Source organism: Camelus bactrianus, chromosome 3 (genome assembly GCF_048773025.1).
Source record: "Camelus bactrianus isolate YW-2024 breed Bactrian camel chromosome 3, ASM4877302v1, whole genome shotgun sequence".
Classification (NCBI taxonomy): domain Eukaryota; kingdom Metazoa; phylum Chordata; class Mammalia; order Artiodactyla; family Camelidae; genus Camelus; species Camelus bactrianus.
The window spans coordinates 143,950,030-143,977,081 of NC_133541.1; the positions used below are offsets into that span (position 1 = coordinate 143,950,030).

Below are 27,052 nucleotides of genomic sequence, written 5' to 3' on the forward strand. Positions count from 1 at the left end.
TGGAAATGCCACTACAGATATACAGCAAATGAGGACACATTTACTCAAGAATATTTACTGAAGCTCCATAAAATGATGAGTCTTTAGTATTTGAAGATCCGCACTTTTCCCCTCTCCAATCATTGAGCTGGGAACTCCACCCAGACTTGTACAACCAAGAACACAAGTTTTTGACTCCCCCCAGGTCCTGGTTGGAGGGTTGTCTTCCTGGGAAGGACATGACATTAGCATTTCTCATACTGCCCCTAGATACTTGTTGCTGAGGCAAAGTTCTGTACTACTGCAGCCAACAGGTGGGGGCCCCATTCTTCCACCACGTTTCCTCTCATGAGACATAGGTTCTACCTTGGGCATGGTAGGACATTGAAGTCCCAATTGCTATTGACTCAGCTCATATGACAGGGGCTTGTGCCAAGGGAAACAAGCCAAGGACACCTGGGGCTCTTGCCATGTATCCACTGAGCACTTACTTCTTCAAACTGGGCTATCACTTAGAATTGACCTATTGTTCCTTACTCCAGCACCAGAGTTGTGGCTCAGAGATTTCCCTGGAAGGAAAGGCAGACCATAGAACAGAGAGCTCAAATTATCTCCCCAAAGGAGCCAACTGTATTTGCAACAGCATATGAAGTTCAAATCTAAGTTTGCTTTCAAAAACAGTAGAAGTGTTGGTGAGAGGCAATGGGGAGGAGACTGATAAATTCATTGAAGATACAGGCTAAATGATAAGCCAACTAGTTGCTGGAGAAAAATAAGAAACCAGCTGCAAGAACTAGAGTCTGAATAAATTTCAAACTTTGACCATCAGGAACTGTCCCTTCATAGCAGCCTGTATTTGACTGGATTAGAGTGTAAATAATTTATTCTCCAGGGCATTGTTATGAACAATAGAGCTTTTAACCAGCAGTTAGTGGAGTTTCATAGGTTAGTGTGGTCAGGTAACTAGACAAACACTGCCTAAGCCCTGCTAAAACCTTGTTATCCCAAAGTGGCTGGGCATGTCCAAGGATGAATCCCTGAGGAAAAACATCAGAGGCTTTACCCTGTGTCTGTTTAGGGGATAGAGGAGGAAGAGAAGGGAATGGACAACACTAAAATAATCCAGTTAGTCTTTAAACAAGTAAACAAGCTAACAACAATGACAAGCACTGAAAGAGGGGAGAGATGAAGCCAGTCCCCAAAGTTGCTGCAATATCTAAAATGTTCATTTTCCAAAAAATATGAGACATGCAAAATAAGCAGGAAATTATGGCCTAGATACCAGAAGAATAGCAGGCAATAAAGCCACCTGCAGGAGAAACCAGATGTGAGAAAAGAAGCCATTATAAATATGTACAAAGAAACAAAGAAAACCATGATTTTAGAAGTAAAGCATGATGACAGTGTCACATCACATAGAGAACATTAATAAAGAGACAGAAATTATTAAAAATAACCAAATGGAAATTTTGGAACTGAAAGGAGCAATAACTGAAATTTAAAAATTCACTAGATGGAATCAATAATACACTTAAACGGGCAGAAAGTAAAAGTACTTAAGAATAGATCAATAGAAATTATGCAATCCAAGAACAGAGTGAAAAAAGAATGAAGAAAAAATGAGCAAGGCCTCAGAGAAATGTGGGACACTAATGTATACCAACAGACATGTAAAGGCAGCACCAGAAGAACAGAGAAGGGAAGGAGCAGAAAAATATTTGAAAAATTAGTGGCTAAAAACTTCCCATTTCCTAAAAAATTTAAATCTACATATCCAGGAGGTTCAACAAACTGCAAGTAGGATAAACTCAAAAAGACCCATGAATAGACACATAGTAAAAATGCCAAAGAAAATCTTGAAGGCAGCAAGAGGAAAATGACATCTTGCTTAAGAAAACTCGTATAAGATTAACAGTTGACTTATCATCAGAAACAATAGAGGGCTGAAGGCAATAGGATAACCTATTCTCAGCCCTCAAATTTTAAAAGCTCTTAATCAAGAATCATATATCCAGCAAAATTATCATTTAAAGTGAAGATGAAATAAAAAGACATTTGGAAAACAAAATCTGAAAGAATCTGCTGCCAGTAGACCTACCTTACAAGACATACTAAAGTTAGTCCTTCAGGCTGAAAGCAAGTGACCCAAGACAGTAATTTGAATACACACACACAAAAAACAAAGAACACTGATAAAGGTAATTATGCAATTATAAAGGAGTATAATTGCCTATTTCTTATCCTTTCTTATCTTGTTTAAAAATCATAAAGCAGTATACATTTAATTGTATTTGTGGGCATATAACATACAGAAATGTAATATATTTTCCAATAGCAGGGCAAAGAGGTTGGTGAGAACAAACCAACATTGGGTTAAGAATTGACTCCAGATGTTTCACTTGAATCCAAAGGAACAAATGCATAGAACCTGAAATGGAAAGAAGGCTAATATGAGAAAAATTATACATATAACATAAAAATTGTGTTCTACACTGGAAACTGACACAACACTGGAAACTGACTATAACTCAATTAAAAAAAAAGAAAAATTATACGTATAAACTTGCTCTCTTTTCTCCTCTCAGCTTCTTTAAAAGACATAAAATTACATAAAGGAATAATAATTATAATGATGTACTGTCGGGCTTATAACATGCATAGAGATAATACCTATGACAAGAATACCACAGTAAGAAAGAAAAGAGAGTAGAGCTATATGGGAATGCTGTTTCTACATTCTCTGAAATTGCTGGTGTAATTGTGAAACTGTTTTTGATAAGACATATATGGTAAGGCCTAAAGCAATCACTAAGTAAATAACTAAAAATATATAGCAAGAAAATCATTAAAGAAGTTAAAAAGTAATATTAGAAAATATTCAATTAATGAAAAAGAAAACAGTAATGCCAAAAAAAGACTTGTGGTGTAGAGAAAATAATAACTTAAATGAGAAATGTAAATCCTATTGTTTTGCTTAGTTTTGTTTTTATGAACTCTGGATACAAGTCCCTTATCAGATATATTATTTGTGAATATTTTCTACCATTTTGTGGGTTGTCTTTTCATTTTCTTAACATTACTTTTTCAATTAATGCTATGTCTCTCTCTCTCTTTTTTTTTTTTTTTTTTACTTAAAATGAATCAGAGCAAACACAACATGTGTACAAATCTATAGATAAAGCTGCTCTGGAAAAAATGCATAAATACATGGCAAAGAAATGAGACTTGGCATTTTAATGCTGATCATGCCATCCTCAGTGCCATAACACCAAATCTGTGCTTGCAACACAGTAAACTATGTGTATCTGCTATACCCTACTTCTCAAATCCAGGACTTATGAACTCAAATCAGAATTTCCCATCAAAAACTCAAACTTGAATTCCTGTACTAGGAATGTCTCCAGTAGAGAGCACTAATGTTTTTTGAATATTCGGTGTAAGTAGCTTTAATTGAGATAAGGCCTAGGAAGGAGTTACAACCATTTCCCATTCCCATATATCTGGGTACACAAGACATAGGCATTTATTCCATATCTATTAACAGTTTACAGAGCACCCACTGTCCCCAGGCACCACATTAGGCCTTGGGATCCTGAGGAGGAAAAGATACACTATTAACCTCAAGGAATTTGGCCTAGTGAAGAAGACTGTCTCAATCCCCTAATAACATCTCCTTGCATCAATCAAGGAAAGCATTTACTAATCATGCACTTTCCTATCACAAACTACATACATATATGTAGAAAAGCACATGGACTGTAAGCATTTGCAAACAGTAGGTTCAGGAGGGCCTTAGAGAAAATCTAGTCAAAATCTCTCATTTTATACCTGGAAACTTTAAACCCAGAGTGGATAAATGACTTACCCACGATCACGATAAGAACTAAGATTAATATGGCACTTCCTATACGCATAGAACTGCTCTAACAGTATTGTTTATTTAATCCTCACCACAAATCATTTTTGAAATATAAAACTAAGGCACAGAGAAATTAATTAACAACAAAAATCAAACAGCTCACAAAGGCAAAGTCAGGATTTGAATCTAAGTAGTCTTGCTCCAGAATCCATACTTTTAGTCACCATGCTATATTTAAGTAGCTATGTCTAAAGACAGTCATGATTTTCTGACTCATGTTTTTACACTGTCTTGTTATTTTATACTGTCAGGGATTCCAGCATCTCTAGAACCCATTGGTCAAAAATTATCAAAGAAATCTCAAGATATTATGGTACTTCAAAGTCACAAGATCCTCGATTTGGGGAAAATGGCTCAATTCAACGTGGATGTATATGTTACCAGAAGGTGAAGATGAAGACATGCACAGACATGAGAAATATAGTAAGTAATCTTATAAGTATTCTTTTATCTTACTTTGACAAATGTTGCCACTTGTGTCTCATTTCCTTGTTTTCCTGAATCACTTCCATGTACTCCTTCTCACTTCCAAATCCCAGTCTTTAAGTGTGTTGATTCTTCAATCAAATAAGAACATGTTAATGTAGACAGAGCTAGGGATTAAATCTTGAGAGGACCCTGCAGTATACAAGATAGAGAAAATGTGCATTTCAGAAGCCTCAGACTTCACTTCACCCATTCATTTATTATCTAACAAATATTTATTGGCTGCCTGCCATATGCACAACAATGCACTGGGTTCTGGGGATGTGCTAGTCTATGTGATGGATGTGACCTTTACCCTCCTGAGGTCTACAGTCTTACAGCATTCCTCCAGAGTAAGTTAGGGATCCATAGATAAGCACTTGTCAATTCTCAACCTGTTGGGCCTCTGAATGATGCCTGAGCTACAGGAGGATGAACAGAATGACTCAGCAAGACTGGGGACTGCTAAGAGATGCTGTCACTCTCAGGTGTGCAGACTACAGAGGAGTGAGCATGTTATTTTGAAATGACAGTAATACACTGTTTGAGTGATATGCATGAACTATAAAATAGTTTATAAATAGAAATTATTTGCATTATGATTATGTTTTGTCAGAATGCACACATCAAATTTTTGTGTGTTTGTGTCCTTGAGGACCCTGAAGAACAAAATTTTGTATCTGATTATTGAATTGGTTAAGTAAATTTAGCAAATCCAGGCATTTTATTTGATAATCAAGTTCACTCAAAGATGAAGGTAAAATTATAAAATTTACACCCACTTACATATTTTTTCATCCTTTAGTATGCTTCCCCCCTCATTTTTACTTGTAATCAATCTGTCTGTAACTCCCCCAGTTACACAGAGGCCTTTACCAGACACAAAAAGCTATTCTGCTCACAAAAACAACAGGCTTCCTTAAGCCTTAAGTTTTTTTTTTTTTTAATTTGCCCTTTAGGTCTCAATTTCTCTGAGAAATCTGGGAAGTCCTCTCCATTTTAGCCCACTCTTTCATCTACCAATATAAGACCCAACTACTTTTGCCCTTCAATTTTGTAATGAGATAAAGGACGCCTGATTTATTATCATACTGCTCTTTTTCATAAGGTGACCTGGTTACATTCAGCTATTATAAAGCATATTTGAGTCATAGGCTCTGAACCATGTCAATATCCTGTACTAGGAGATTTTAATCAGCCCTGAATTTGCTCATATATCCAGCTACATATTTGCCTCTATTTTTTTTTTAAACTATAAGTTTCTTGAGGGCACATGTTTATTTGTTTTTAAATCCTCCAAAAACAATTTGGTGGAGAGACTGAATTGGAGATAAAGAAGTTAGCAGAGATAAATTAGTAGAATAAGTGGATAATTGGAAGGTGTGCCTGCATTTGGATACATAGGATTCAGGAGACAAAGACAAAGAGAACTGTGGTGTGGGGACACACTGGGGTTTGGTTAGTTAGTCCCCACTGATTTATCATGTCCAGCCTAACGGTCCCTGGAGGAATGCTTGGAGACTTGTGGACCCCAGGAGGGCAAAGGCCACATCCATCAAATGGACCAATGTATCCTCAGAAACCAGTCCAGTGTTTTGCCCACAGTAGGCATAGAAAAAAACATTTGTTGGATGATAAATGAGTGGTAAGATGAAACGAAGTCTGAGATATCTGGAACATGAAATATTCCTATCTTCTTTTCTGATATAGTCCAGGATAGTTACATTAAACACATAGAAAACAGAAACTCCTGCCTAGACTGTTAGTGGCTTGCCCCAGATCTCACTGCCAGAAGAGCCACCAGCAGAAGCCAAGATACCAATTCTCATACACTTTCTGACTCATATCTCTTTTCCTCTATTTCTAAAGTGTTCTGAATCTTGTTCTTTTACAATTTATATTGATTCTTAAAAATTCTTAACAAACTATATTTATGTGTGTATATATACATACATACACACACACACACACATACATATGCATACATATTATGTCCTAGTCTTAGAGAATCAGTTAAGGTTAGAATTGAAGTTCAGTATTAAATGTGTATTACAATTAACAGATAGCCTAATATTAGGCCAAGAAACACATATGCACAAATACATACACACAAAGTCATTGAGGAAAAAAAGATGGGAGGGGCATGGAATCAAGGCCTAGCTGGTATTAGACCTGGGTTACTTCAAATGAAAGAAATGAAAAAGTTGACTATGAGGAACCTCAGAAACCAGCTGTTTTCACAGTATCAGGAAAACTTTTGCCCAGATTTCAACATGGTCCAGGGAACACAGATTGAATTCTTACAGGGATCCCAGCAAGCACTGTCTCAGTCACTAGCAGAACCCATCAGGGCTTTTTTTATATCACTTCACAGGAGCTAAGGAGCACTAACTCTGCTTTAATTCTAAGCTTTCAGCCTGGCTTCACTTGCAAATATTTTCTTAGAAGTCTTCATTTTATGGATGGGAAAGAGACAATAGTCAATAACTGGCTGGCTCCTGTGTGGCAGATTCCAATATGGGACCCAGATGACAGTACATATTCTTTAAATGGGATGCATGGGAAACTTTCAAAGAAATATTTGGACATCTTCCAAGAAGACAGATTAGCTGGAGATGGCGGGCATCCTGCTGCAGGGAATCGTGTTTTCCCCTTGAAGGAGAGCCTGGAAGATCACCTTCCTAACACTTGTCATAAAAGGAAGGGATGTCATATAGTTAAGGCAGAGGGTCAATCAGCATAGTGGGGTGAGAACACAGAGTAATTGGTAGTGAATATTTAAGACTGGGACCATGATAAGGGATCAGCTCACACAGAAGTGCACAGCTGGCCTTGCACAATTACAGTTTCTAGTCAACCGACCTTATTCCAAAAACACTTGCAATGTCGACCTCATCCTGTCCTTGGACTTCTCACCACTGAGCTCATTCTCAGGGGTCATTCTCAGAATTTCTCCCAGGCCCGAGGAGAGCTCACGTTAAAACTCTGCAACCAGGAGATTGAAAAGGTCAGGAAAACATGGTGAAGTCTTTGATCAAAAATAAATAAAAATTCTTCATCAATGACAATATGCTCAATCATACACAGTTGAACCAGCAGGATGACTTTCTGAGAATGCAAAGCCATGAATGCCTTCTCACTTTTGTTCTTTTCTTCTGACCTGATGTCTCAGTAGGACTAACAAACTTGAACCCTGGTGTTGAGAAAATATTGCAAAGTAGTATTTCAATTGAGCACTGTAAAGCTAGCCAAACTTTCCCAGACCCATGTTCCTATACTCCTCCTTCAACCCTGCGTGGCCCACCAACCTCTCCTCCCCTTTCAGGTGCTGCATGCTTCCCCTGTAGATTACATACCTCTGAGAAAAGGAATAATGATTCCTGTTTACCTTCGTATTCTGCCTCACCTCTCCAGAACTCCAGTGCTTTCTTTTATACACTGTAGAATTTCAATGTTTTAATAAATTGAAAGAAATAGAGAATTTTCCATTATCAGAAATAATTTTATAATACAGAATTGGAAAATAACTGTTAATACTGGATAATATTCTGTCTTCCATTAATCATAAAAATTTTCTCATGACACAGAGAAATCTGAACTCTTATCAAGGCAGCCACATGGAGCAGAGATGATGACACTCAGAGTCTCTCTTTTTTTAATTTTTTTTTTTTATTTTTTGGTTTGGTTTGGGTTTTATTGTTTTGTTTTGTTTTTCAGGGAATCAACTCAGAAAGGCCCTGCCAAACCTAGGAGTGAGTTGATTGCTCCATGTAGGTCATGCAGTTCAATAACACAATTTGTAGTGATCCTTTCATTTCTGTTATTTGTGACTCTGCTTGTGCCATTGGGCAGAGGAACCGGCCACATTGCTGCTCACAGTCATCTCCTTTATCATATGAATGTGAGGAGCCTACCACTAGATATGTCCCCAAACCAATGGGATGCTGTAGAAAACAGAGTATTTCTATGTCTTTTTCTTCTGGATTTTCTCAGGTTACCAGAAAGAGATTGACTGAGCCCTGAGGGTGGATTGGTCATTTTAAGACAATATTTGGGGCAGATAAGGCAAACATATAGAATTTAGGTCTTTCTAAATTTTACTTCTCTTTCATGAGTCTCTTTCTGATTATTATCACCTGCACTGATCCATCTATTCATGTAAGTAGTACTTGGTTGTTTTCTATGTGTTCACCTAAGTTCTGAGCTGTTTGAGGTCAGAAACCAATATTGATGATTTTTGATATTGTTCTTGATATCTAGCATACTGATGGGCACAGAATGAGTGCTTAATAATTATGATGAGACTTCTAAACACAATTTTACACTTTGACAAATTTGGCTGTGGAAATAGTAACTGAGTCTTTTAGAATTGTCTATGAACAGAATAATAAATGTATATAGGAAATTTATAAAATATAGATGGGAAATAAAATACAGCAGCATCTTTCAGAGACACAGCTTCTCTTTCCTTTCTCTTTCCAGATCCATGCAGGTGACAGATCTTTCTCTGTCCACCTCTGATGGAGACTATATTCTTTACTGTCCAGTAGCATATTCCCTTTGATTGTCTCTTAGGTATGCAGAATTGCGAGCATATTCGAACTTTCCTTCTTTCCTTCTGTCAAATTCTTGTCAGCAGTTTTACACACACACACACACTCTTCCCCCACCACCAATCTTTTGCAGATTATAATCAGGAGTTCTTCAGGCTTCTGCCTAAGAGGGTGGACTTTGCAGACTGGTGGGCCTGGGTTTGAACCTTACATGATCACTTTGGATAAGTTTCTGGATTAGTTAAAATTAGCTGCCAGTTACAGAGACTGCAAAGAACAGTGGCATAAACAAAGTGATGTTTGTTTCTTTTTCACATTAAAAAAATTTCTAGAGAGACAATCCAGAACTGGTATTATGATTTCACAAATCTCCTGAGGCTTAGGCTGGTTCCACTTTTTAGGTTTGCTAAACATCAGATGAGGTCCTCAATCTCATAGCCCTAGATGGAGCTTTATCCATCACATGCAATGTAGAAAGGAGGAAGGAAGGAAGGGAAGGAGACTGAGGAAGGCAAGCATCTATGATCTCTTAAGGAAATTTCCCAGAGGCTGTCATACACTTCCTGTTACATTTCATTGACCAGAATTTAGTATTGTGACCTCACTAAGCTGGAATAGAGACTGGGGAATGTTGTCCTTATTCCAGACAATACTCAGCTGAAATGTGGGCGGTTCACATCCTTAGAAAGAAAGGGGGAAAGGAGCATCGGAGTAGCCAAATACCAGTTACTCTATACCACTTTTTTCTTGACTGTTATTACCCATCTCACAGGAGTCTTAGGATTAAAATAAATGTTACTATGAAAGCATCTAATACAGTATGTAGCATAAAACAAGCTTTCGGTTAATGTTAGTTAATATCCCTCCTTATTCCTTTTTTGTGAATTTTCTCATTTCCCTGATAACCCATCATTGGCATCCAAATTCTATTTTAAATACTTGCCCCAGTTGATGGTACTAAGCTGTAGTCTTGTACCTTTTCATAAGAGGGAGCAACAAATACATTATTATTCAATGTCAGCATTAATTTTTTAGCTTAAAGTTTGGCTTAGATTTAAGACATAGCTCTTGGAATCAAATAGACCTAGATGTGAATCCTGGTTCTGCCACTTAGTCAGTGTCTAACCCCAGCCTCTTGCTCCCTCCATTTCCTCATCTGTGACCTGGGGTAAGATTCAGATATGAGGATTAAATGAAAATAATAGAGAGAGAGCACCTGACAAAGTAAGTGGTAGTTTTTCTTATCTTTTTAAATTTGGCCTAATCTGGGTGAACCTTTTTGAAAATGAACTCTTATTCCATTAAAAAAAAAAAGTTTTAAAATTGGTCATCTCCATACATATAAAAATGAGTGTTGTTAAATTGTTAGTCAAACCTTTTGATAATTGTCTCCAAAATCAGTTTAAACCCAAATAGCAGCAAAGTCTTTCTTGTGTTTTTTTTTAAAGAAAAAAACAGCATAGCTGAGCCTTAACCTTATTTAGCCTTGATTTGAATGATTTTTGGCAGATCCACACTTAGAAGCAGAAACACTTCCACCAATGAGTATATTTCATAGCATCTTTCCCCCAGTGGCTAGTTGTTAAGCCCCTACTGTGTCCCAGAAGCTGTGCTAGTTTCTGGAGACATATTGGTAAGCAGAAATGCACATGGTCCCTGCTGCTGTGGAAGTCGCAGTTACTGAGGGAGACAGGTGAATCAATCACTGAAAATAAATGAAAAATTGCCATTATTAAAGTTGTTAGGAAGGAGACATACCGGTGCTGTGAAAGTATGTGTGAACATCTTATGATCCAAGGTTGAATGGTGATTTTAGGAACAAAAAATTGACCAGTCAGTTGAAGTAAAGAGATGTTATGAGCATATGGTTTGAAATGAGCTCAGACACAAGGTGAGCCTGCCCTTGGCATGGATCAAAACATGCCACAGTCTCCAGCACCACTCCAAAGAATGCATTTCATGGTTTGTGGCTGTATTTAAAATAAGTGCCCGTGATATATAACTTCTCAATGTGATACTCTGAAAGGGGCTACATAACTTAGGAATAATCTAATTATTTCATAATGTATTCATGCTATATTGATAAATATTAAATTCACATACTTTTTTTTTTTTGATACACCAAGCAGAGATATCTGAGAAAATTGGCTGTAAAGTAGGATCTTTTCAGAGAGGGTCAGAGTGTTGATCTGCATTTCCTGTAGTGAGAATTTGAATTTGAAGCCATTTGGCTGAATGGGGTGGCATAAGAAACACTGTTGGCAGAAGAATAGGTAGCCCACAAAGTAGCAGTGGAGGATGACCACAGGATGAGAGGTGTGAGCAGTGTGTTCCAGAGAGCAGGCAGTACTGTGCTTGGGATGGCCCATCTCAGAGCCAGCAGGCAGCCCCAATGTCCCATCTCTCCAAGGCATTCCAGGTTCACATAGACAAGAACCCAGCTTGGCACCTTGGCAGTGGGGTACCATTTCTCCTTGTCCTGTCCAGCTGAGCTAACGGGGCATCCTTTGGGGAAAATGTTGCCTCTCTGGTTTCTTTTAGGGGTTTGGAAGTTGGCTGGGAGGCTCTGTTCCCATGTAACATGTTAGGGCATAACTGATCCTCGGGGGAAGAGCTGCCTGCCATCAGACTGTAGGTGGTTTCTTGTTCTGAGCTGATAAATTTAAGATGAATTCCATTCATCTAAAGATTTTTAAGTTCATCTCTGTAGGCAAACCTAAATGAGTTTTAGTTAAATGAGGTACCAAAATAGGCAACTGAGCAAGGGCTTGTCTTCCAAAAGCATTTATGAGTCATGATGCAGTTTCTAGAGGCATAGTGTTGTGCACGGTGGGCAGGTTCCCAGCCCTCCCCAAGAGTATTTGTACTAAGGCGTCACAAGCCTTTCACTTTCACCTTCCCAGGAATGCCATTGGAACTAGGAATTTCCCCAGCTCTTCAATTGCTCTGTAATTGGAATTCCTCCCTCAGGGTGCAGCAAACTTGTTTCGACCTCAGGGACTTCTCAATTGCTGTTCTCTGCCTAGAAAATTCTTCCCCTAAGAATCTGAATGACTGCTTCCTTCTCAATGGAAGGTCAGATCCAGAGTGACCTCAGGGATACTTTCCCTAATATCTAGATAAAGTACCACTGCCTGCTACCATCATAGTCCTTCAGACCTGGGTTCATTGCTTGCTGACTTGTTCATATTCTGTTCCCCCCAACACAAACACAAGAATATAAGTTCTGTGAAAGCATGGTTCTTGTCTCCCTTGTTTACCTGTTCTTAAGCCTGGTAGAGAGTAAACTTCCCAACCTGCTGCATGTGATAGTAGGCAAAAAGTTTACCCCTTTGGACATAAAATAGGGATAACATCACCTGTGCTTCCTGCCTCATAGAAAAACTGAGGACCTGGAGTTAGGGTGCCGAAGATACTTTCTCTCCCAGAAACTTGTGACTAATTTTTTGATTCCATATATATATATATATATATATTGCAAATATCAATACCATTTACCCAATTACATAACCCCAAAAGTCTTAGAACACATTTTGTGCTTGTCTTTGCTTTGCTCCCCACTAAACTACTCCTTAAACAATAGTAATCAGTTTGTCCAGAGGCCATATCCTTAAGGTCCCTCCCTTCAGCACCCTTCCTTCACAGCTACTTGATTGCCTTGAGTCTTTCCAGGACCACTGATAATTGTCTTCCAACCAGCAGTTCAGTTTGTATTCTTTCCCCTCTTCCACCTCCCAAATTTGTCATCCACACTGCAGGAAAATAATTGTTGTGGAAGGCAAATTCCACACCAATACTGCTTAGTTTAATAATCATGTAATGACTTGCTTTGCCACAGGATCATGTCCAAATACCTTGAAGAACCATGTAAGGCAGTCTTCCTCTGTGTGCTTCTGCAACTCTCCAGCTTCACCACTTGCCCTTCTGTCATTTCTAAATCATCAGTGCACACAACATGGACAGAATGTGCACAGTCATGTGCCATATGCACCAACCATCCCAAACTGTTTGCAGTGCAGAGAGGAAGGATTCCAGGTGGCTTCACTCCCCTCTATCTGTGGTGTTCACATTGCCTTGTCAAACACCTGCCCATCTTTTAAGAGTCAGTTCAAGTGCACCTATTCTTAAAGAACATTCTAAACACTTGCCCTCTGCCCACCACTTCCAAGAGCTCCTCATTTCTTCCTCTGCACTGCCTCTGAGCCTTGTAGTATGCCTATTATAATACCCATGCCAGAGATCATCTATGCCTCCTTAGTGCTCCTTCATGGTCAAGTTATTTGATTCATCTCCTGAGCTTCCTGGGCCAGGCATTATACTTGGCATGTTAATCAGTATCTGGAAAAGAACAAAACAACCAAATTCAGTGTACTCATTATCTAGTAGAGGGCTTCATTCAATAACATACTTTTGACTGATATTTGAAAAATTGAAAGATCTCCTTGAAGGTTAGAGTTAGGAAGAAGGGATATTGTATTTATGCTGTTAATAGATATCAGTTGAATGGCCAAAATATTTTGTCAATGAGCTAGTGTTAAATGAACATTTACTGTGTTCAGAGTTCTGGATGTGGCCAATTGCAGGGGATGCTTGAAATAGCTTTTGGACATTTCTGAAATGACTCTGGCTTTATCATTTCACTGGGTCAAAATGTTAAGTGGTCAGCACAGGTTCTCAGTTTCCAGGCAGTTTAGAACATAGTGCCTGAATGTTTTTTCATCCACTACCCTCTTAAAGGATTTTGAAACACTGTGTCCTTTCCTCATCCATTTAAAAAGATAATATGTAAAAATTTTATCTTGACTTTATATCATTATAAAAGATGGTGCTTCTTACATTATAAATATTGATTTACAAAAACCACTCTCTTTAATGTACACAACGGAAGCTAAATTAAATACCAAAGTGATTTTGTATCTACCATGTCATCCATATAAAAAAAAAAACCACACATTATAAACAAACTGTTCTAGAAAAGCCAGGAATTTTACATAATTGTTTCCCTTGCAGAACTCATTTCATTCCTCTTCTCCTATAAAACTTAATCCCCATATAACATTCTTGTGTTTGATATATTTTCTTGATTACAAGTGTATTCTTAGCTCACTCTCATCCATGTACACTCACCCCTTGGCTCAGGACACATGCTGGACATTGGTTGAACATCAATTTCACCTTTTCTCTCTCTTACTTCAAGAGACAGAAAAGGTCCTCACAAAATTGGGAAGGAGGAAAAAGAAAAGTAGAAAAGGAAATCAGTGCAGGACCTGACTTTTGGTGAGGGAGCCAAAAAGGGGAAAACACTCTTTTACTGGGACACACACAGAGAGATCAGTTGGGATTGAAGGAGATCCAATGAGGGTGAGAGGAGTGCACAGCAGATGCCTGGCTGACAGAACTGAAAGAAACCAGCACAAAATATCCCTGTAATCAATCCCCAGACCTTGAGTTGAGCTGTTGATGCTGAGCTAGGAATGTCTGCTGAAGCTGAGGGAGAGGGCTGAGGCTGATGGCACAGACTGAGTCTCATGGGGTTGGAGTGTGTTGTTTTCTTTGATTGGTAGTGTCTATGGAACAGAACTGCCTGGGACCTGAATTCAAATAGCAACATTGCTGATGCACATGGTGTGGATTATCTAGGTATCTCATGGACATATTCACTATCTCTGCAGGTCCAGGGCCCAATTTGGCATTTTTGCAATAGAAGAGAAGCACGGTTCTATCAGAATCATCATAATTTTGGTCTGAGAGACCCAGGGGAAGTTCGGGTTGAAATCAGAATCCATGGCCAAAGAACCTGCATATTTCATAGGCACAACTGTGATTTTTATTGGGTCCAAGGCAGAGGGTGTGGATATGCTCTGTGGTTGTCTTGGTGGTCCCATGCCACAAGGAAGAGAGAGCCAAGAGCAGAGATCTGGGTGCACAGAAGGGGAAGTTGAAGCCTTTCCATCAGCCTTGTCTACTACATGAAAATGTGACAATAGGGATGGCACTGACCTGATACTGCACTGAGGACCCAGCTGGGGGACTGAAGGATCATTACAGGAGGCCCTAGTGCATGACATCTTTAGATTTGTTTCCACTGGTGTTTCTGTGTAGAATTTGGACATTCCCATGGCAATAGAAAGGGCAAAGGAACTGTTATGAGTGTGTATTGGAAACATTCCAACACCACATACCACAGCCTGCACCCCAGAAATGGTTTGGAAGTCTCAATTCCAATAAAAGGAGAAGCCCTAGCCACTCTCCAATCTGTGATAAACACCTAATCAAAATGAGGCTCTGTTAAACAACAAAAGTAGATTGTGTTCACCACAACAAAAACCACATTGACAATCATAGAAATAACAGGCAATGCACTCACAAGAATGACATGGCACCACACCATACCAAAAACAGATCTCACAGCAATATCATGGAAATGTGCGCAGCCAACATAGGAAATCTTCCACTTAAAAAAGCCCTTCAAGTCTACAACAGATAACTGACAATCTTTAACCCATAAAGATAGAGAGCTATAATAAAATGAAAAAGAAGAACCATTCCCAGACCCAACCTCCAACACACTTGGAAACTGAACAAAAAATAAATTAAAAAAAAGGCAGCATGTGAACACCCTTATCTACAGAACAGACTGAAATAAAAATTAGATTATGACTACTTCTTAAAAAAAAGTTTTAGTTTTCTAAAATGTCTGAATTTTCAAAGCCACATTTTATATTCTCCACCACCTTTTTCTTGTCAATGAGCCTGAGTAAGGTGTTCACTCAGTGACCAAGAAGATCTCAGGTGTTGTCAGCAGGACCTAAAGCAAGCCTCCTCCTACTTGCTTCATCAAAAGAAAATCGACCTATAGTTCCTGCCACTGAGCCAAGAAAACAGGCAGTGAAAACACATTCAGTGTTGTTAATCATCAGAGAAATGCAAATTAAAACCACAGTGAGATATTACCTCGTGTCTACCAGGATGGCTATCATCAAAAAGACCACAAAACCACAAACATTCAGCAACAATGTGGAGAAAATTGAACCCATATACACTGTTGGTGTATAGTTTATACAGAGACTAGTGTGTGAGAGCTGAGTCCTGGAGGCCTGTGATTTATCCAGGAGGTCAAGTCACTGCAGGCAGCATGTGCTGCTTGAAGCCAGTTTTCAGCCCTGGCTGTCCATGAGCATCAGTCTCCTCAGGAGCTGAGTCCCCCAAAATCACAAACCCCCACCCAGAGATTCTGATATAATTGGCCCAGGCATCCTGATTTGAAAAGCTTCCCACTTGATTCAATGTGTAGTCACATTGAGAGACACTGTGAGCAACTAGTTCACTCTGGGTTTAGTCAGTATAATTTATACACCCAAACTAGGAAAAGAAGGAACAATAGAAATGCAAACTATTACAACCACAATGGAAAACAGGACGGTGGCTTCTCAAAAAACTAAAAATAGAACTAATACATGATCTAGCAACTCCACTTCTGGGTATTCATCCAAAGAAAATGAAAACATCAACCTAAAAATATATATGAACCCCAATGTTCATGGTAACCTTATTTACAATTGCCAAGATATGGAAGCAAACTAAGTGTCCGTCAACAGATGACTGGATAAAGAAGTTGTGGTATATATAAAATGGAATATTACTGAGCCATAAAAAAGAACGAAATGTTGCCATCTGCAACAATATAGATGGACTTGGGGAGTATTATGCTGAGTGAAATAAGTCAGACAGAAAAAACAAATACTGTAGAATATCACTTATATATGAACTCTGAAAAAGAAAACTAGTGAACATAACAACAACAACAACAACAAGAAAAAACAGACTCACAGGTATGGAGAGCAAACTAATGGGTATCCATGGAGACAGGGAAGAGGGGAGGGCAAGAGTGGGATAGGGAATTAAGAGGTACAAACTACTACTTATACAATAAATAAGCTACAAGGATATGTTATACAGCACAGGGAATATAGCTGATATCTTATAATAACTATAAATGGAGTATAACCTTTAAAAACTGCAACCTGGAACTTATATAATATTGTACATCAACCCTACCTCAATTAGAAAAACGTCGAAGACCAGTTTGCCCCATGTGACCCAGGTCCCTCCAGTTTTGCCTCCTTTTCCTATCTGTAGGGCTCAGTGTCATCATCTGTTAAATAAGGTACTCAGGCTAGAAGGCCAGCTCTACGTCAAGAATCCTGTAAATCTATTGAAAGCAAACTAAATGATCAAATGAGAAAACTCAACCCCAGCATGAGCAATCCTTACTGCTGGCAGAAGTTCCATCTCCACCATGTTGAAATGAGGACTAGATAGTGCACACTTGTTCCTTGCTTTCATGGACAGGAAGACACAGCTGATGTTATGTGAAATTTAAGAAGTAGGGAGAACAAGCCACATACTGCACTAAACTTAATACTCTCATCTGCCTTTGCTTTCCCTTCCTTGCACATTTACTGGAGGTGAGATGTGTTTAATTAAGGTTATATACCAATAAAAACCAAATTATTATTTGCTTTTACCCATCAAATTTGTCTATATAGAAAATGTTTTCCAATAATAAAAATAACATTTATTAACCATAAAATTTCAAATAATTTTAAAGCACAAAGAGTAGAAAGTAAGAGTTATCCATCTCTTGCCCAGATATATTTTATTTCCTTTAAGGAGTTTAACACATATCATTCAATACCTTTTCTTATATATATATATACATACATAAAGTATATTTTAAATAAAATGAAATAATACTATGTGTAAATTTTACAACTTGCTTTTTCATTTGACAATATATACTGTAGACATCTTTTCATTTGAATTTACATTGCTTTACCTCATTCTTTTTAAAGGCTGAATAGTATTCTACTGTCCAGATGAAATAAACTGTATTAAGCCCTCCCTACTGAGCCTGGTCCTCTCCCCCCTAAGGTGCAGGCCCCTGCATCTGTGAAGGGGAGACGTTGTCTTGGGGGAAGAGCAGGATGTGCAGACAGAGGTGAGCAGGCAGGGAAGCAGGGCCAGCTGACTGCCACTTTCTGCCCCTCCCCTCTGGCTTTCAGCAACATTTCTTTCATCCTACAGTTACATGAACTGCCTTTTTCTCCTTTCAAGTTTCAAAATTCCCTGCACTCAAAGAATTTTGGAGAAACATTACATGAGCATTTTCTGATTGTTCATTTCAGATTCCTCCTTCTCTCTGACAACAACACATCTGGCACTAATCTAAATACTCATGAAGCAAGACCAGCAAACTCACAGAAAGCAAGAGGGGAAGGACCCCCTTGATCTTTCAGTCAACATGGAAGGTTAAAATTGTCCAATTTAAAAATACAGCTGGGCAGATAAGAATAAGAGATACTAGAATATTTAAATCAAATACTTCTGGCTAACTGAGTTATATTGCCAAGCATTTAAGTCACCCTCACTCCAAGAAAAATATTTTACCAGGAATCAGGCCCTTAACAAATCCTATAAAACAGAAGTCAAATAGGGCTATCTGCAGACTGATGGTAAGGGTGTATTATTCTCAGAATGCTGGGCCTTTAATTTCAGAATGAAATCCAAGCATGTTACCCAAGCAGCTTATACCTTATATAGCAGATGGTGGACATCAATGGGACAGTTCTGTGTTACTTTGTCAACAACATCTGAGATGGATTGCATAAAATCCAGGTTGGTGAACAGAATTTTGTACAGATATAAAAGAAACAATACACATTTCTCTCAACAACTTTTTTAAAATGTAACTTTAACAAATACAGAATTCACTATGCCTTTTAAACCATCACATTGGAATGAATGTGTCAAATTAATCCAAGTGACTCTGTGCATGGAGTGATGGTGACATGTCCCTTCAAGAGATGAAATGTGTGGGTTTAGAGAGGGAAAAGAAATCAAACAGTAACAAAGACAGACCAGCCCTGCGTTAGAATACACAGTGACTCAAACTTTATATGAGATTGTAAAATGCAAGTGCTCAGTGTATGTGGCATGTAATGAAAAATATTGTAGATAATGAGCATGTGATGTATAGACACTAATGTCATGAAAAAGTTAGCCAGGATATAAGAAAAAACCTAGTCAGTGACTCACACTGTAAATCTGAGCTAGAAGACTGGGAATGGGGAATGGAGGTGGCTTCTAGGTGAAACAATCAATATGGTAATAACCATGTTATTAACTAAAAAATCTTACATTCAATTCCATAAGTGAAATAAGCTAAAGTATAAGTAATTCAATTACAAAATTCTTAAAAATGCTTTAAAAATCATGAAAAGTGTCAATGTGCTCGAGGGAAGAAGGTGCCATGCAGCTGTACACTGGACTTTGCTGGTTTATGTCTATTTTAACTGAAGACTCTCACGAGCGAATGAGTGCCGTGATATCAGGTACTGTCAGACATACATTGTGTGCCATTTCCCTGAACAGTCATACACATCGAAGAACAGGCAGTGGTTTGTATTTACCTATTAAATGTAAACTGAATGAGGCAGAAAAATATACCAAAATACAAATAAAGTCCATTTTACTTAAACCTTAAAATATTGCCTCTTAGTTACTGCTTTTACAAACGCAGTAATAATTCTTTGTGACTACTTGCTAAACTGATGATATCTTTAATTCTTCTTTCCAAGGGTGTCCTCAGACAGAAGCTTTATCTAACTTGCAGCAGGGAACACAGCAGGACCAGCTGTACTGGGTTAAATGTTGGACTGGGGATGGATCGTCATGTGTGATGGGAAGGTTATATGTACGCTATCGTACTCTTATACAGAGGCAAATTCCAATCAATCCTCGAGATTAACTAGTTTTCATATCAGTAGGAGATGAATTTCAAATCCATTCTCTTCTATTGCTCTTAAAGCTTCTTCCTAACCACTCTTGGTTTAACCAACCATTAACTGTTTAACAGATAGCCAGACCCAAAGTGGAGCATGATGAAACACCCAGTCAAGTGCGTGGGCCATGCAGGAGCCAGAGCAGCCACTGAAGCTGCAGCCTACACTCACAAGGTCCTCCCTGAAAGGTGGCCACCTCGCTTGGGAGCCCAACGGGGAGCCACTCTTGCACACACGAGGTTACAGCATTGCTCCACACACGTCATTCTCTGCACACTCAGAAAGCAAATGTCTTACCTCTGGGTGAAAGAAAATTTCAGGGCCTGGGAAACTTTCCTAGCCAACATCGATAATGAATTTCTTCTGGCTTATGGCATTGTTCCCTGTTTGCTGTTTGATCCACTTCCGCTGATCCACGTCATACTTGGCAAACTTCTTGACTATATTGGGGCAAATGTGACAGTACTTCTCCTGCAGACACACACACACAGATGTCACCCGGCATTAGCGGCCACCCAGTCTGCCCTCCGGCAAACACCCAGTAACTCCAGCACCACAAACCCCCGACATCAGTCCTGCCCAATGCCACAGCTCCAAGGGACACTTACTGGGCTCAGTGATGTCTAACAGCTATGCTCTGGCCAAGTACTCTGCTTTCTTTCCAGCTCTGCTATTAGTCCCAGCCTCACTGTGTCACATGTTGCTGCCTACTATCTGAGATGATGTCTGACGGTTCCTATCAAGTCCCTAGACTCCATCTCCTCTCTTCTTACTCCTTGTATGCCCCCACTTGGCACCTGCCCAGGCACTTGCTGCCACCCACTGGGACAAGCAGACCCGCCTCGCAGCCGAACCCAGATCTGAAGGCAGCAGATCTGGCCCTGTGGTCACCACATCCGATTGGCAGGTGGTTAACCTGCTCTGCGGTCTGACACAGCACACTCAGTGGCTCCATGACAGAGAGTTAGTGAGTGCATAGGCACGTGGGATGCACAAGTGAATAAAACACACACAGACCCCTGCCCACTGGCCCATACACTGGCTGAGAGTCAGAGTAACAAGTGACAGTGATAAATAAGTAAATTGCAGAGCACTTTATAAGGTGCTGGGACCATGAACCAAAGGAAAGCCCGACTTTGACAGGATGGAGCTGCCACACATTGGGGCATGAGAACCCGCTCAGTGCCAGCCCCAGCCTGTGCTGTGCAAAGTGTTTCCTCAGCTGGTGATGCCTGACTGGGGGCCTCTGGGTTGATCATCTGTCCTTAGAGCTAACCTCACAAGAACAGCAGTTGGCCCCTGGGTACCGGATTCTGAAAGTCAGCTTCCTGTGGGCCAGGTGGGCTTTGTTCAATGCCTGCACTTTGTCAGGCCCAAAGCTGGTGCTCAGGAGGACCTCTGAAGGCATTTTCATGATACTAAGTTCAAAATTTCTTAGAATCCCTGAAATGAAACCTAATACCATCCTTGGTATACTCTGCACAACTGTAAGACTGATGGGCCAGACTTGCTACACACCCCTGTGCTCACTGATAACTGAGTGAGTGGGTCACCCCATACAACTTCAAATCTACCAGGCTGAGGGCAGAAACAGTAAGTTGTCCTAAGACACCAGGTCAATGTCTCGCAGCAACTCAGAGGCTTAACTGAAGGCAGGAAGTGCCTCCACAGTGTTGATGGTGTGCAGTGTGTCAGCCCCAAGTCCTGGACCACCACTGTCCCCACCAACAGAATCCACGCATCCACAGGCCCACTCCTGCCCACAGGGGCAACAAGACACAGGGTAACTCTGACACACTCCCACAGAGGGAAGTGGGGCAAGAACTAACTGACAGCAGGGATGGGGTGGCTGACCTGCAGGGAACACAAGGAGCTCTTCCACTGCCTACCTTCATGGCTGAGTGATACCTTGTCACTGCCCAAATGGGCCAAACCTGGTTCAGGGTCAGAGATGGACCCCAGAGAGCCAGTGAAGAAGGTAAAGCCCACCACGAGGACTAGGAGAGCAGCCTCTGTCACAGTCAGCATACTCAGGGCCCTTCTCACCTGCATGGCCACCCCGACAGTCAGGAGCCAGAGGCTGTGAGACATATTGGTAACAGGAATGGGGAGGTGAGGGAACTTGGGTCAACTATCCAAATTTATTTCCTTGAAGAAACACAAGGTAAGGACTAGGGAAAGTTCTAGGAAATATTTTAACATAAAAAGAAAGTCTTATGCTACTTCTGTAAACCTTCCCCCAGAGGGAAAAGATTGACTCCCATGGGCTGCCCAGGACCACACACCCAAGCTGTGAATTGACCCATCCCTGGAAACTCTAGTCCTGGGCACACCCGGGCACCCAGCCACCCTACTCACATGGGCCCTGACTCGCACCTGTGCACCCTGTCCTAAAAATACCTCTCCGTCCACCAAGAGTGTCATGCAAAATGTGGGACTACCCCCAGGCACTAGTTTTCCTTCAACCAGCTTGTTACTGGGTGCAAAAGTGGGAGGGAAGGGGGGAGGCTAACCTCCCTTAAACTCCCCTGCAGCTCAGAAACTGTGTGTTCAAGGTCACATGTCACTTCCATGCTTAAATTTTTCTCCAAAAACAAAATCTTTGCTCTTTATATAATAATTATCCTTGTATTACTAAGAATCTCTTCATTTTGACTAAAACAAAACAAAAACAAAACAGTAATTTGTCCTGATTTTGCAACCTGAAGAGAAAATTGCTTTGAAAGGGGTCTGTCAACTGCTACCTACAGAGTGACACAAAGACCAAACCGATGGATCAGTCAAGTGGGCATTTTAAATAAGGACCAATGAGCCATTTTCCTCCGAATCTTACTGATTTAATTTTAGAGCTTCCTGTAACTCCTCCAGCATGGTAACGGAGTCTAGAAAACACAGGTGGACTCTGTTCAATGATTCACCCTAGAACAGCATCACTCTGAATGGTAATACTCAGGTTACAGAACCACACACAGCAAGAGCTGGAAATGAGTTTGAATTCTGGCTGACTGCACAGGATTCCTCACAGTCACTGCTGCTGCTGTCTGCTCCTTACTCGGGAAATGAAGCCTGGAGGGAGAGGTGCAAGACACATTGGCTAATTGAAGGTTCTGTCTAATCAGGCTCCAATTAAATGACATCGTACTAGGCAGGATGCTCAATACCAGTTATCAAGCTGCTCTCATTTACAGCTGGAGAACTTCACAAGCATCCATGTTCAGAGAAGAGGCTAAGTTTTCAGCCCCTTAATTCAAGTGGTAAACAGATGGAGACCCACATCCATGGGGAGGGGAGGGAAGGCACAGTGGGAGCAGGGGTGGTGGCCACAAGGGGAAGTGTGAAAACACTATTTCTCTCTCACCACCAAACTGGCCCATTTCCCATCTGTTTTTACCTTAATGGCCTTTGTGGTCTCCAGTGGTTGCTCAGGAGGGATTCCCACCTCCCTCTCACTTGGCAGCTGTTGAATGAAATACATATCTCTACCTGCAATAGGGATGTGTTTGAAGCAGCTTCCAATTACCTAACCTTCCACATGGGGAGACAGAGAGGCAAAACACCATGTGAGTAACTCCAGGAGGAACGCCCTCCCTGGACTGTAAGTTAGACTCCTGCCCCCACCTGCCCTGGCAATGCAAGCATTTACTGAATCTCCACTCTGTGCAAAGCTCAGGACTGGGGGAGGGGGAATAAAATGACCATGCATGCAATTCCATTAGGAGAACCTGAGATGCTCTGTAAGCAAACAAAGTGGCCTTTCCATTAGGAATGTGAAGAGAAAACCACAGAAAGCAGTTAATTTCCAAAATGCTGCTGTCTGTCCGAACAATGGGTCATTTTATTGTTCCTCTAACAAAAAGGAAAACGTTTTAACTATTAATTTTATAAACATTTTTATTGAGTTATAGGCATTTTAAAATGTTTTGTCAAATTCCAGTGTAGAGCACAATTTTTCAGTTATACATGAACATATATATATTCATTGTCACATTTTTTTTTTTGCTGTTTAACTATTAATTTTTAAACCAACTACAAATTGGCTTGCATTTAAAAGTCAACCACCTGGTTAGCATGCAGGACTTAGAGTGTGACAACCAGGACTCAGATCCTGGTTCCACATCTGTGGGCAGAGTAACCATGGCCACATCTGTTAACACATATGTTTCAGCCTTGGCACCTTCACCCATCATATGCGGTGAGTGGGTGCACAGAAGAGACCCAGTGACAGGCAGCGGGTCAATTACACAGCATGGTTTAGGCATGCATTAAAGACTCAATAACCGATCTGCTCACTCTAGTAAGAGCTGAACTTGGTAGGAAGGAACAGTCTGGCAGGTTCCCCTCAACCCTATGCTATGTGAGATCCATGCTGGGGGGAGTTTGGATCCGCTCACCCAGCTGCCCTCCCGGACCAGTGACCAGGCTGTCAGCCATCACCAGCAGTAGAGGGCCAGGAGCTGCTGTGTGGTCCCAGGTCCTCACCAGCCCCCTGGGGTGCCACTGAACATGCAGGCCACAGGCTGGGAAGGTCCAGCTCATGCTGGTGGGAGTAGCTGTGCAGAGTGAACAATGTCCCCACCTGCACCAGGTAGAGGAGGCACTCTGAGCTCCCTGATGGCACTGGCTGCTTGTCACACACTCATGGAGACAGAAGGCTGGAGCAAATCCTCATCCATCTGACAGATGGATCAGTTCCAATGTGTAGAAGCACAGTTACCACTGAAGTTGCAAGAACAGGTGACTGAATTCCTCTTATGTCTTCTGAGGTGCCCAACTTCTAGAAGTGAAAGAGTGTGTAGACTTTCTCAGGAGCCCAAGCCAATTGTAAAATATTTAAGATCAAGATAAAAGATATGTACACATTATTAAAATTAAAAAAATCATAAGAACAGTAGCTCTCGCAAACAGAAACTATTCACAATTTCTATACTCAATACATTACATATAACATTTTCTAAAATTAATTCAACCCATGTTGAGTATCAGCTTCATCACAGATTAAATATATTAAAACAACCCACAGCCAATGGTAGGAAAACAAGTAAGTGAGTTGTGCTACACCCACATGATGGGCTGTCAGGTAGTTACTAAATATCTTTCCACAGAGTATTTAACCATAAAGATACATCAGGGATAAGTCAATATGCAAAATACAACCTCAGGAGCACATTGTACATTTAGAACATAAAATCAGATGGAGGGTATCCCAACTGTGCTTAAAATGTGTATCGTGTGTCTAAGAAAAAGAGCTCAGTAGACTATACCAAAAAAGTGTGGCACAGTCCTCTGGGCAGGTTTGTGGGTCATTCTATTTTCTTCTTTACATTTCTCCATTTTACCTAAATTTTGTACAGTAAATGTAATTTTTATAAATAGGGGGAAAAAACTGCATTAAGAAACAGAGAAAATTTTGAACAACAACTTTCTCTGTGGGCCTGCACGTAGTGTGAAACTTGTTTCAGATGCACAGGGGAGGCCAGGAAGCAGACCCACAGGCACAGGCCCTGACCTTGGCCTGCACTGACCTCTGAGGACGTGACCTCAGAGAGGAGCCAGGCAGGACCACACAGCAAGTGGCACCTAAACACCTCACACCCAGGAGGGGGCAGTGTTCCGAGACTGGATGAAGGGGCTGCGAGCACAGAGCATGCTCTGCAGGCCTCCTGCCTCTCCTCACCCCCGGGCAAAGGGGACACTGGCAGGGTGCAATGACAGAGGGGAAAGATTTGGCTTTTTCCTCCTGACTGTAGAAACATCAGCCTCCCCCTGCAGTGATTTCTGAACTTTGAGGTATTAAAGCACCAGCATATTAGTACATCATCTCTGCAACGTCCTGAAATAAAACAGTGACTATTTTTTAAATGAAATAAATGAATTGTTTTTTTTAAAAAAAAACTAGTTTGCATTTTTTAAATTTGTCTTAGTTGATTTACAAAATTCTGTTAGTTTCCAGTGTATAGCATAGTGATTCATTTATTGCATTTTTAAAAGGAGCTTAGCACATACACACACAAACCTATATTTTCACAAAAGGTACTTGTAATACACAAAATAACAAACATTAGTATCATGGGTTGCCTCCAAGAAGGGACGTGGAGGAGGAAAGGCAGGTCTGAATTCCCAATGTAACCCCCTCCAGATAGCTTCAATTAATTAAAAAAAAAACTTTAAATAATTCATTTAACTAGTCCATTTTACCAAATATATATGTGTGTATATATACATATATACAGTCTCTTGAAGCCTGAATTAGAAATCACTTCTGTTATATTTTGAAAATTAAAACCAAAAAGTGACATTGCAGAGCATCCCGCAAGTCAAGGTGAACAATCTCTCCTTCTTGGCTCTTAAAAAATTTTTAAAAAGCAAGAAACAAATCCTCTCCAGAGGATTGTCACAGAACACAAAATCATCCTCCAAATGTTCATGTGCCGCACCCACTGATATCCAGATTACAGTTCAGAATGAAAGCCAGGAAAACCCTCCTGGCAAAGTGACACCGGGGCCAAGCAGAGCCCAGGGACATCAGACGACTGCTGACACCAGACTGCACAAATCTGCTACTGCAAATTTCCAACTGCCAGTGCCACAGACACTAGGCATCTTCCACTTTCTCACACAACTGTGTTTAAAGGCTCTTGTTACCTTTGCTAAGTACAGGTATGACTTCAAAAGTGGTGTTTTAATTAACAGAAGGGTGTTTTTTCTTTCACTGCTTCCTTCACCTCAAATCAGGTTAGGCCCACAGACAGAGCAGAACTCGCTGCCCTGCTGACCATTGGGATAGCGTGAGTGACCCCATCCCTTCTGTCAATGATGATTCCTGTTATTGTGTGTTCACCAACTTGTCATGATGTCCAGTAAACAGCTAAGGCCAGCACTGCCTTCACAAATACCACGGAGACCATCAGCATGGGGACTTTCTCAAGTGTTCCACAAGCCTATCTTTAGGTTGGAGCAATAAGCCCTTTCTTTCTTACTGAGTCTGAATGACCTTTCCCTTCCCTAACTTCCATCTTCCTCCCAAATCCAAATTCCAAAGTGGACAACTAACATGTAAATTCTGTGCACTTAATCTGGAGGAGTCAACTTCTCAGTAAGATAAATCAAAGCTTTTCAAAGAAAAGCCAGAGAGAAAGGAACTTTATTGTGGAATCAGGAGGTTTTAATTTCTAATCCACTGGTTCCCAGTGTGGGTCCAGAGATGGATTGCAATAAGACTACTTGTGGGGACTTTAGAAAGAAGAAATACTGGGCCTGGCACCCAGAAATTCTCATCTGGCAGAACCAGGATA

General features: G+C 40.4%; 2 long non-coding RNA genes across 2 annotated transcripts; both read right to left on the reverse strand.

The window, feature by feature from the left end:
• Positions 1-865: 865 nt before the first annotated feature.
• Positions 866-7,638, reverse strand: LOC141575472 (uncharacterized). Its single transcript, XR_012503068.1, has 4 exons — positions 7,447-7,638; positions 7,226-7,348; positions 4,355-4,455; positions 866-2,407 (listed from the first exon to the last, which is right to left on the reverse strand). It is a non-coding gene; the product is annotated as an uncharacterized LOC141575472 (long non-coding RNA).
• Positions 7,639-13,180: 5,542 nt separating this feature from the next.
• Positions 13,181-23,360, reverse strand: LOC141577184 (uncharacterized). The gene is made up of 3 exons (XR_012505883.1): positions 23,152-23,360; positions 20,058-20,231; positions 13,181-13,254 (listed from the first exon to the last, which is right to left on the reverse strand). It is a non-coding gene; the product is annotated as an uncharacterized LOC141577184 (long non-coding RNA).
• Between the last annotated feature and the right edge of the window lie 3,692 nt (positions 23,361-27,052).